General features: G+C 47.9%; 1 protein-coding gene across 1 annotated transcript in view; it reads right to left on the reverse strand.

Annotated features, from left to right (window-relative positions):
- The window catches only part of OSBPL3 (oxysterol binding protein like 3), a 155,673-nt gene extending 144,934 nt beyond the window's left edge, over nucleotides 1–10,739 (reverse strand). Inside the window, exon 1 of the mRNA XM_043966891.1 lies at nucleotides 10,490–10,739. The gene's annotated coding sequence lies outside the window, so the exon portion shown is untranslated. The remainder of the gene's footprint in view (nucleotides 1–10,489) is intronic.
- Nucleotides 10,740–11,511: the final 772 nt, after the last annotated feature.

Raw genomic sequence — 11,511 nt, forward strand, 5'->3', positions numbered from 1 at the left:
CCAACGTTCCTTCACCATCTCTTCACCTAGTTACTAGTGTGGGGAATGGGGGAGAGGTGGAGGAGGGAGATGGGCAGAGGAAGTAGAAAGAACCCCACAGAACTGGGGGGGCTGCTTGTGATCCTCTTGGGTCGGCTTCATTCCTTGCTTCCTTCATCCATTCTCCTCCACTCTTCAGCAGCCTTCTCACCCTCCACCCCCTGCGGCTCCTTCTGATTGGGCACTTCCTCCTAGAACCTCCATTTTAAGGCAATGCTGGTGAAGGTCTGCATTCAGGAAGTCTGACGCCAAGCCCAGCACTACCCATTACACAACACTGCTTCTCTGACGGCCTTTCCCTCTAAGCCTCATTCTCTCTATACAAAGAAAAGAAAAACGCTAGACCTCAACTTGCATTCACAGCCAACCAACCTTCCTGCCATCCTGCTCAGGAGAATGAATATTACACTTTTATTCTCTTCAGTCTCACATTAATATTGTTTTTCAAAGTAATCCCAGTGGGGCAGCTAGGTGGTTCAGTGGATAGAGCACTGGCCCTGGATTCAGGAGGACCTGAGTTCAAATCTGGCCTCAGACACTTAACACTTACTAGCTGTGTGACCCTGGGCAAGTCACTTAACCCCAATTGCCTCACTAAAAAAAAAAAAGTAATCCCTGTGGCGAGTTTCTGACCCTTTTCAGAAATGAATGAACCCTTTCAAGTCATCCTTTCAGGGCCCAGCCCTTTTCCCCCACCTAGATTTGGGTTCCAAGACCACCATCCATACCATTCATTTACATTTTCCAACAGTAAAAAACAAAGTACCCACACTGACACTCCTAGACACCAAAACCATCCAGGCCTTGGGAAATTTGACAAGGCAGTAATTTGATCCTGAACTCTAAATTTGCATGCAATCATGATTTAAGATTTATTTCCTGCCTACTTTCAAGAGGGCTTGAAGAGGCAAGCATGTTAGCCTGCCTCCTCCTTCTCTCCCTCTCTCTCTCTCTCTCTCTCTCTCACACACACACACACACACACACAAGCAAAAGTTTCGAACCCCATCCAACAGTAATTTCACTGGTGTCACTAAATGAGGTGGCCAAGCTTTCAAATTTTTCTCCAGAAAACAGATGATTCTTCAAAACCAAACCATTTCCTAAACAATTACATTGGCATTTCCCCTTCTAATAAATACCACTCCCTTCTACTCAGATTCATCCAAGAATGCTTCTGATTTCCTAGAGGAGGAAGCCCACAGGTTAAGGCTTTTTAAAGTAAAAATCAGCTTCACTAATTCTGTTTTCCGGTCTTCTTTACCTGCTAGCTGCTCTCTGGTATCTACCATTTCATTCTGCACCTCCATGGGTCAGGAATGCACTGCCTGCCCTCCTCACCTCCACCTTGGGGAATGCCTAGCTTCCTTCAAGGCACAGCTCAGGCGCCCCCTCTCCTCATCCTCCCCCAATGGTAGTGTCCCTTATCCGTGGGCATGTTGCAGAGCTCCTCCCCTCAGGCTTACCCACTGAAGAACGCAAGTTCCTGGAAGCTGGGGAGCCTGCCTTTGGTCTCTGAATCTCCTACTCCCCCCAGCACAGCTTCTTATACTCACACGAACCTGTGATCTCATCAGAGCGGAGATTCCTTCCAAAATCGCAGTTTGCAGCCCTTCCACACCTGCCCAACCTGTTCCCCTCCTCTAAATGAACCCTGGGGGAGGGGGAGGCCTATCAAATTTGGGGATGGGGGTCTTCCTTCATGCTTCATGACATCACCAGTCTACCAATGGTGGACACAAATGCTGTCCACTGGTCACTTCCTTCTCTTAGCCCATGACCGGCTCAGACATTTCTTTTATATCTTTTACTCAGTTCTCATTGCTAATTCCTGGTTTGGAATGTGCTGGGGCCTGTCAAAGCCCACCAGGTGCCTTGTTATTGCCTTCTGAGAGCCTGGCATTTTCACTTCTTTACAGGTCTGGAAGTCATTCAACACCAGCACCATCTTGGTATTAAAAAGCCTACCAAAAGGAACTGCAACCCAGAGGAGGCACTATGTCTAGGTGCTGGACTGACTGAGGCAGCTGGGAAACAGAGGATGTTCAAGGTCAGGTTTGGTCACTGACATGCTAGGCTACCCTGAGCTACTCATGTAGGTAAACTGAGGCCCCCAAAGGCAACCTAGAATAAACACACACACACACACACACACACACTCCTTCTCAATTCCCTTTGATGCCAGGGCTTCCCCTCTCCTGCACTGGTTATTTCCCATTTATCCTGTATATATATCGAGTTTATAGTGGTTTGCATGTTGTATCCCCCATTAGAGTGTAACCTCCTTGAGGGCAGGGGCTGCTTAACACAGTACCTGACACACAGGAGGTGCTTCATAAATGTTTATTGGTGGATGGACACCCATTATCATGCCTCCAGGTTTACAAAGCCCTTGTCACACCAACTCTAGGAATCATATAGATTATTATTATGCCCATTTTCAAAATAAGGAGAAAAAAATGAGAGAGAGATGATGTGACTTCCTAAGAAATGGGGGAGCTCTGATTCCAAGCCAAGTTCAAGACTCCAAGTTCTATGGTCAGAATGACAGTCTCAGAGGCCATGGGGTCTCACCCAAGTTAGACCAAGAATTTCTACCACAACATCTCCAACAAGTGCACATCCATTCTTTGCTTGAAGACTTCAAGTAAGGGGGGACTCACTCACTGTCTCTGAAGGAGGCCTACAATACTTTGAGATGGCTCTAATTATTATTATTAACATTTTATTTTTTCTTTTATTATTATTACAAATAATAATCATTTAGACAGCAATTTAAGGTTGGCAAGTGCTTCAGATATGTTCTTTCATTTGGTCCTCAGAACAATCCTTTAATTTAAATATGATTATTATTCTCATTTTACAGATGAGGAAACTGAGGCTGAGAGGTTAAATGACTTGCCCAAGGTCACATGGCCAGTATGTATCAGAGACAGGATTTGAACTCAGGTTTTTCTAGCTCTAAGCCTCAGCACTCTATTCTCTATGCCACCAGCTGACTAATAATCATTTCCTTTACCACAGCTGCATCTACATCTTTGCATTCCCCCCCCACCTCCCACTGACCCTGGCAGCCCCCTTTGTTTTTGTTCCACATTCTGCCCCTTCTGGGGCCAAGCTACTTGAAGGCAATGAGCAAGTTACTCCTCTTGGCTTAAGTGTGTATGACTAGACATCTGGAACCAAATCTGGTCCGTGGTCCAAGAAAGCTTCACACTCCCTACCTACAAAGCACTACTAAGTTCCCTTCGTCCTCCTTCTCCCCCTTGGGTATGCTCCAGGAATGAAAGGAAATGATGAAGAAATGAAGGCTGCTCAAAAAAGGGGGGGAGGCACGAAGTTGGACGCCAATTACATTCTAAAACTTCCTTGGTGATGGTCAATTGCAGCACAGAATCCATTTTCCAATATTTCTCAATATTATATGCAGTGATGAGGTTTCTAAGTGAGTCCAAAAAGGTCTACTCAACAAATAGAGAGACTAAAATACTAGGTACAGGCAAAGCAAACAGCAGCACTGCCAAGCTAGTCATTAAAACAGAAAACAATAAAATCAAGGAAACAAGTTTTTTAAATCATATGAAAACAATACTGATGCTTAAGAAGAAATGGGTTTCATTCACTGAGACAATATTGATTTATTAAGCACCCACTTGCTGGGCATCAGGGAATATCCCAAATTTAGATCCAACAGACTCTACCCTCCTAGGCTTATAGTCCAATATGGATGAGGGAAGCAAGATGGCACAGTGGAAATGGTGCTAAATCTGGAGTTAGGAAGTTCAAATCCTGCCTCAGATCCATACTAGTTGTGTGACCTTGGGTAAGTCATCTCACCTCTGAGCTTCAATGTCCCCAACTGTAAAATGGGGAAAATATTAACATCTACTTTGTGCTTGTTGTGAGGACCCAATGAAATAACTTATGCAAAGTGTTTTGCAAACCTGTATAAATGCTAGGTAGGCAGACAAGATACAAACATAGAATATTAAAAGCATTAAATGAAAGGTGATAATAAAGTAAATGGAAACCTTTCTAAAGACCCTAAAGAAGACTTCTGAGAACTCTGAGGCATTTAGGATCTTATTGTAATAACTGAACAAAAAAGGGGAAGAGACCAGAGAGATAAATAGTATGTGGAGGAAAGAGTGACTGAAGTAAAATTAACAGGCATAAGCTTGAAAAATAAATAGAGGAAAAGGAGGGAGCACAGCACATAAAAGGTCTCACTGATTAGACAAAAGAATGTGGTGGGGAAGACATTGATTTTTAAGAGTGCCACCAGCCACTAGATGGAGCCCTTAACCTAGGACAGCTTGGTTGCTGGATAAACAAGGAAAGGGGGCAGGAAGAATGGCAGAGCGGGGAGTATTGTCCATTTGTAAGTATGGCATGTTTGGAGAACAAGACTTCTGGAAGGACCTGTAATGCATTACAAACAAAGTAGAAATGTTTTGGAGATGTTTTGAAGGGGATTATCTACTATAGTGGTATCAAACTCAAATAGAAACCATACATAAGGAACCTGTGGCCATATATTGACTTGGAAAACCAAGTACCAATATTATTTATACTCTACTGTGCTTTTATTTATTTTGTTAAGTATTTCCCAATTGCATTTTTTTTTTCAGGGCAATGAGGGTTAAGTGACTTGCTCAAGGTCACATAGCTAGTAGGTGTCAAATGTCTGAGGCCCAATTTGAACTCAGGTCCTCCTGAATCCAGAGCTGGGGCTTTATCCACTGCACCACCTAGCTGCCCTCCCAATTGTATTTTAATCTGGTTCTATAGCCACACTCAGAAGTGTTGCCTGCCCCTGTGTTTGCCATTACTGTTCTTCTATATCAGTATAGATAATAAAATGTTGAGTGAACAACTATTGATTATTCATCTTGTACGTTTGTATGTGACCCATGCTTTGCTGTGAAACTTTGGTCCTGCCCCTAAAGATTAGGAATGGAAGGCAAGGGGAAGGGCCCATAGGCTGGAAGAAAAAATGTGCTTACCAAGAGACAACAGGCATCTACTTATAGGTCATATCTTGCCACAACCCAGTATATCTCTGTTCCTCTTCCCTAATCACCTTTTGGCATCAGTTTAGGCATAGTCTTAATACCCATGACCTTACTTCTCTACCTTCTTCCTTTCACCAATGGCAGAACAAGGTTGGCAGGAGAGGAAACTTAAATCGGTCTATTAAATTTCTACAATCAAGTGGACCATGGAATCTTAGGGGCTGCAAGGGACCACAGAGGTCATCTTCATTCCCTCCCCATGCCTTAGTTTAGTAGAAGGTGTACAGAGAAGGTATTCAAAGATGTTAATTATTCATACCACACCTGTCCTTGTTTACTGAAGATAACAGAGACCTGGCTTGTAAATATATCCTGATAAACCAGTATCCTGTTTAGCCAGCATGAAGGGAGAGAGTTTGGGATTCTCCTTCAGGTAGTAAAAGCTAGGGAAATTTGGGGGTTTCCCCCCTTCTCCTTAATAAGGGCCTTGGACCCACCATCCTCCACCAAAATGCTTCCATGATGCCTCATAGGCAAGTGTAGATGACCTTGACTATAGAATGAAATCCCTGAGGGCAAGATCTGGTTTGTCCTTGTCTCTCCAGAGTCCAACACAAAACCTGGCAGGTAAATTCTTGTTGACTGAGTCTCAAAAGCTATGAAAAAGGAGTTGGAACTTTGGAAGGTCCCACTAAGCTGGTGGGGGTTTTTTTGGGTTGTTTTTGTTTTTGTTTTTTAAGTGAGGCAGTTGGGGTTAAGTGACTTGCCCAGGCTCACACAGCTAGTAAGTGTTAAGTGTCTGAGGTCGGATTTGAACTCAGGTCCTCCTGACTCCAGGGCCGGTGCTCTATCCACTGTGCCACCTAGCTGCCCCTATGCTGGTTTTTTTTTTTTTTTTTTTTAGTAAGGCAATTGGGGTTAAGTGACTTGCCCAGGGTCACACAGCTAGTAAGTGTTAAGTGTCTGAGGTCAGATTTGAACTCAGGTACTCCTGAATCCAGGGCTGTTGCTCTATCCACTGTGCCACCTAGCTGCCCCCTATGCTGGTTTTAATTACTGGCTGAAGGCCTATCTCAGAGGACCAGCCTGGCTAACGGCAGAGAGGCTGAGGGCAAGGCATGAACATTTTCTCACTATAGAAACTCATGAAAATGCCATCGAGACACACATCAAATGTAGCCCTGAATCAATAACTATAATCACAATTATATCAAGAAAACTAAGAATCTATATCTTCTTTTTTTTAACATTTCAGAAAACAGTATTTCTAGATATATACTAAGAGTAAGTATTATCTGTCTCAATTGATAAGGTCTCAGCCTACAGGGCCTTTTAGAATCAGTTACTGCCAGTCATTAGCTATGCAAAAATAGCCCCACCATTAGAAAATATCAACAAAATTATCTTGATTAAGGAGGAGTCATTAGGTACCAATAGGGCCAGAGACAAATTTCATCCCTGACACTTACTAGCTGGGTTGACCATGGATGTGTCACCTACAAGTCTCTGAGCCTGTTTCTTCACGGGTAAAATGGAGAGAGTAGAACCTACCACACAGAACTGTTGGGAGACAACAAAGAGGTTGTGTTTGAAGCATTTTCAAGTGCTGGGGCAGTGCTAGAGAGGCAGCCAGGTGACCAGGTGGATAGAGCACTGAATGTGGAGTCAAAAAGACCAGAGTTTGAATCGCCTCAGGGAGGTGTTGAGTAGCTGGGTCTCAGCTTGCTCTTCGGTGAAATGGGATAACTGTGGCACCTCATTCACAAGGTTATTATGTGGATCAAGTGAGATATAATATGTAAAGTTCTTTGCTCTCTCTGTCTCCCTTCCCCCCTTATAAACTTGTGTGTGTGTACACACATTGTCATTTGATATTGTTGTCTCATTCTTCTCTTTTTTGGCAGAAATGTTCTGAGGACAAGTCACTAAACTGGTGTTGTCCTTGTACCTTACCAGGCTGTGGCCCACTGGGGGGGGGGGGGGGAATGTCAGCTTGGCCAGCATCTACTGGGCAATTCTAGGAGCAGAAAGGACAGACCGAAGGATGTGGGCCCATTCCTGGTCCCAAATGGTTTTAATCACTTCTCATTGGTCTCTATATTGTGAAAACGTTTCCTTACATGGTGTTTGGAGGTTATAAGTATGAGGTATGGCACTTTAGGGGCAGCTAGGTGGCACAGTGGATAAAGCACCGACCCTGGAGTCAGGAGGACTTGAATTCAAATTTGACCTCAGACACTTGACACTTACTAGCTGTGTGACCTTGGGCAAGTCACTTAACCCTCATTTCCCCTCTCAAAAAAACAAACTTCAATTTTTATGGATCCCTGTTATGTCAGGGCTTTTGTGGGCAGCTGCTGACTGTCCCAAGTCCATTATAGTTTATTGGTTGAAATCAAGGATTGTATTTGTTATTGTTAGTGTAATCATAATACGAAAATATTATATTTTATAAATTATAGTAATAAAAAATCATTCTATTTTATAAACTATAACATCTTTGAGGAACTATAAAGAACATTCTGATTTCTTGAGTGATTTGCCCTCTCCTAAAAACTAAAACCCTTTATGTGTGGAGTCAAGAAGAGTCACCAAGGCTTGACTCAGTGGAAATGTGTCTGGTTTTCAGAAGAGTCAACACAAAAATAGAGGGGTGTGGGCACCAGACACACAGAGCTCAGGACACTCACTGCTGATCTTTATCTGCCGAGTCTAACCTGATCTTTCCTTATTTTAAAGACAAAAGGCCTCCGGTCACAACTCCATGGAGCCTATAATTAATGCCGAATTAGTGGGCTCCAGGGTCACCAGCAGGGAATCAGCATGATCTGGGTGCAAGGAGTTAATGTCTCAGTGCCCTGGACTCTTTGAGACAATAAATTCCAAACAAAACACTGATATGCATTCAAGAAAGGAGCTTCCTGCGTCAATAAAATCACAGACCCAGAGCATCAATGTAGTCATACTGAGCTGAATGGAAAACCAAAGAGAGCCAAGCAGTACCATGTCAGTTTTCTGACCCTCCCTCTCCCCACCAAATGAATTAGTTATAAAGGGAATGTGGTGTAAAACTCCTTTGGGGATATCCCTTTGGTCCTCACTAAGGAATGGAATTTCATAGCCATATTGGAGATTTAGAGATCATCTCATCCTAACCTTTCATCAGACAAATGAGACCAAATGAAATGATTTGTCCAAGGTCACCTGACTAGTTAGTGGCAGCCTGAAAAGAGCCTAGGATCAAAGGACTGAGGGGTAAAGGATGAAGTATTTAGCAAGTACGCATGTTGTCTCCCCCATCAGAATGTAAGCACCTTGAAGATGCTTTGGCCTTTCTATATACCCCCAGCACTGCCTGGCAAAGAGCAAGAACTTAGTAAGTGTTTGGCTGATTGATCTAGTTCAGCCCCCTCAGTTTTATATAGAAATGAGAAAACTGAAGCCCAGCAAGCTAGAGACTTCTCCAAGGTTACCTAGTGGCAGCACCCAGATTAGCCCTCCCAAGTCCTCAGACTTTAAATACAGGGTTCTGGCCACATCAGCTCACCTGCGGCTCCTGATTCCAACGTTTTTATTTTATCTTAAAATCTAACAGCACAGTCATGCCTAAGGTGGATACAGGGCGCCACTGTTTACAAAATGTTTTTACAGAGCTAACAGGGTTAGAGGCTGGCCCCGAGATTTCTCGGAGACTTCAAATGTTACTGAGAGGGCTTGCCTTGATCATGTACTCAGTATCCATCAGAGGTGAGACCAGACCCCAGGTTCTGTGTGCTCTGAGGCCAGCTCTCTCTACCCCTGAGACCTATGTAAAGGGACAGGGGTTTACTACACATTACTCAGAGTTGCAGGAGGGCACAGACAAGGGTGGCACAAGGTGGGAAGGCGGGCACAGGCTATGGACTCTGTCCTTGGTGGAAATACTCAAATCTATGAACTCCTGAATGTATGCAGGCTCCATTCATTAGGTCTTCTGAGCAGCCAGCCCTTGGGGAATTTGCAGAGAGCTGAAGAGCAGTGGTCTGCCTCCTCCACCACATCTCTGCCTCCCCAGTCCTGAGTTCCACCCATTACATGAGGAAGTGGCCAGCCCATGTCTTCTCTGGACTCACTGGTTCTAACATTGGATCACCAGGCAGAATCACCTGGTGGGTTCTCCTATGGCTTCAGGCTAGGGGCCAGGCTTATGGGAATGGAGGAGAGCTGGGAAAATCAGAGAGGGCTAGTTGGGGGAGGGGGAAGGCTGAGAACTAAACCTTATCTAGGCATAGTTTCCTCTAAGTCATCAACCAAAGCAATTTCAACCTCGTCCAAGACCTCCAGCCAAGTACTAGAACAAGGAGCCAGCAAAGACTTCACATGGTAAATGGGACAACGTGGAGTCACATTGCCCTTGGTGGGAATAAGGGCACGGGTTTGGCCTTCTCAAAGCCTAAGGAAGTAGGTCGGGTCTGACCAGGTACCAATGCCTTCTGAGGAGACCGGCATGAAGAGAGAGGAAACAGAAGAACTCGGAGGTTGGGGGGTGGGGGCCAGGGTGGGGGTGCCTCCATCAGGCTACAGGGAAGTGACAAGAGCATCAAAGGTTGCAGGAAGCTCGGGATTCTGGAGATGCCGGGTCTGCATAAGCTCAGAAAGAAGAGGAAAGCCCCAAGGGCGGGGGGGGGGGGGGGGATCCCAACCACGCCCCAGAAAGGTTTCTTTCCTGCACTCGGAATGTCTGAGCCAAGACTGAGTTTAAGAAATGGTGGGTCGTGCAGCCGGGATCCTAGTTCGGGTCATCCCCAGGAGACACACCTTTTCTTCGGGGCAGGGTGGGGCACCTCATGGACACATGCCAGGTCCACCCAACCAGAAAATATGGTAAATTCCCTGGACTCGGACCCTGAAGCCACACTTCAGGTGCACAGCTGACCCTCCCCTCTCCAGGAGAGGAGCTGAGCTCCGCCCCCCCGCCCCCCCCCCGACCCTCAGGCAGCGAAAACTGGGCACCTCGCCTCCCGACGGGGATCTACACAGAGGCTGCTAGTGCCTTGGCATCCGCCATCCGGGGCTGGGGGGAGGTGTTCCAGCCTGGTCCAGCCCCCACACCTCTGCCCACCTCCTCCCAGTGCATCGGTGCCCAGGGGAGAGCTGCCTGCAAGGCGGCTCCTGTGCCCCAGCAGCAAGGAGCGGGGGCCGCCCCAGGCTCGACTGCGGCTGCTGCTCGGGCCCCCACCAGCGGCAGCCCCACGGGCGGGGGCCCCCCGCTGGCTCAGGCCGGGAGGAATAAGGCAGCCGGCTAGGAAGGCGCCCCGGAGACGTCCGGCCAGGGCAAGCGCCCTGAGCCCGGTTGCGCGTTGCTCTTGGCCTCGGAGCCGGCCCCGGTTCCGGTCCCAGCCCCCACCCTCAACCCCCTACCCCCAAGGCCGGCAGCGGCCCCGGCCCCGGCTCACCTGCGCACCCGCAGCCGCCTCGGGCTCCCGCCGCGGCCAAGGTTAAGAGCGCAAGGCTAGGAAGCAGCCGAGGAAACGCGCGCCTCCGGCCATCACCGCTTCTCTGGACGTGGGGCCGGGCCGAGCGGCCGTGACCGCTGCCCCGGAGCCGGACCGAGCCACGCGCTTCGCCCCTCCTGCGCCCGGGGTCGGCGGGGCCAGCGGCTGCAGCAGCGGAGCCGGCGGGGCCAGCGCGGGAGGCCAACTCCCCGGCAGCGCCCCCGGCTTTGGCCACAACTTCTTTGCGCGCTCTGCCTGGCCTGACGGGCTAGGGAGGGCGGAGCCCGACAGACAAGGGGCGGGGCCCCACGGAGCCGGGGGCGGAGTCCGAGCACCCAGTGGGGCCGAGGCACGCGCTCTGCCACCAATAAGGGTGCGCCTCTCGGCAAGGAAGGAGGGGCGAGCCGATTCCATGACGTAGTATGGGGAGCTCTGGCCTCTCCCTGGGGCCAGGTAGGGGCAGAGGTGGAGGAGAGTCTCGGAGGAGGGGCTCACTGATCCTAGGATTCTAGATCCGGAGCGTGTATGGACTCCCGAGGCCACGTGGTCCAGCCCACTCATTGCACAGATTGGGACATTATCACCCACAGAGGTGAAGCGATCACCCAGGTAGTGAACGAGGTGAAATTTGAACCCAGGGCCTCTGACTCAAGGGCCAGTAATCTTTTCACGGTACCATGCTGAAGGGGTAGGTTTGACGGTAGAGTTACCCTGTTAGGGAACCAGAGAGGTAGATGTGACGGGGAAAGACAGATGTGGGCCAGAGAAGATGATGGGGGGAGGGGGGGAGGAGAAGGAGAATGATTGGAATGTCCCCAGGGCCAGATGTGGCAACCAGAGGTGATGCGCGGCCAGTCATGAAGAATTGGGATTGCCGACAGGGGAAAAAACGTGATAAAATTGGAGGCAAGGGGGGAAGCTAAGGGGGTAGGCAGGTGTGGGCACACAGGGAGCAAAAGATGTGGCAAAAGTGATTCGGAAGA

The sequence above is a fragment of the Dromiciops gliroides genome, chromosome 5, assembly GCF_019393635.1.
Source record: "Dromiciops gliroides isolate mDroGli1 chromosome 5, mDroGli1.pri, whole genome shotgun sequence".
In the NCBI taxonomy this organism is placed as follows: Eukaryota; Metazoa; Chordata; class Mammalia; order Microbiotheria; family Microbiotheriidae; genus Dromiciops; species Dromiciops gliroides.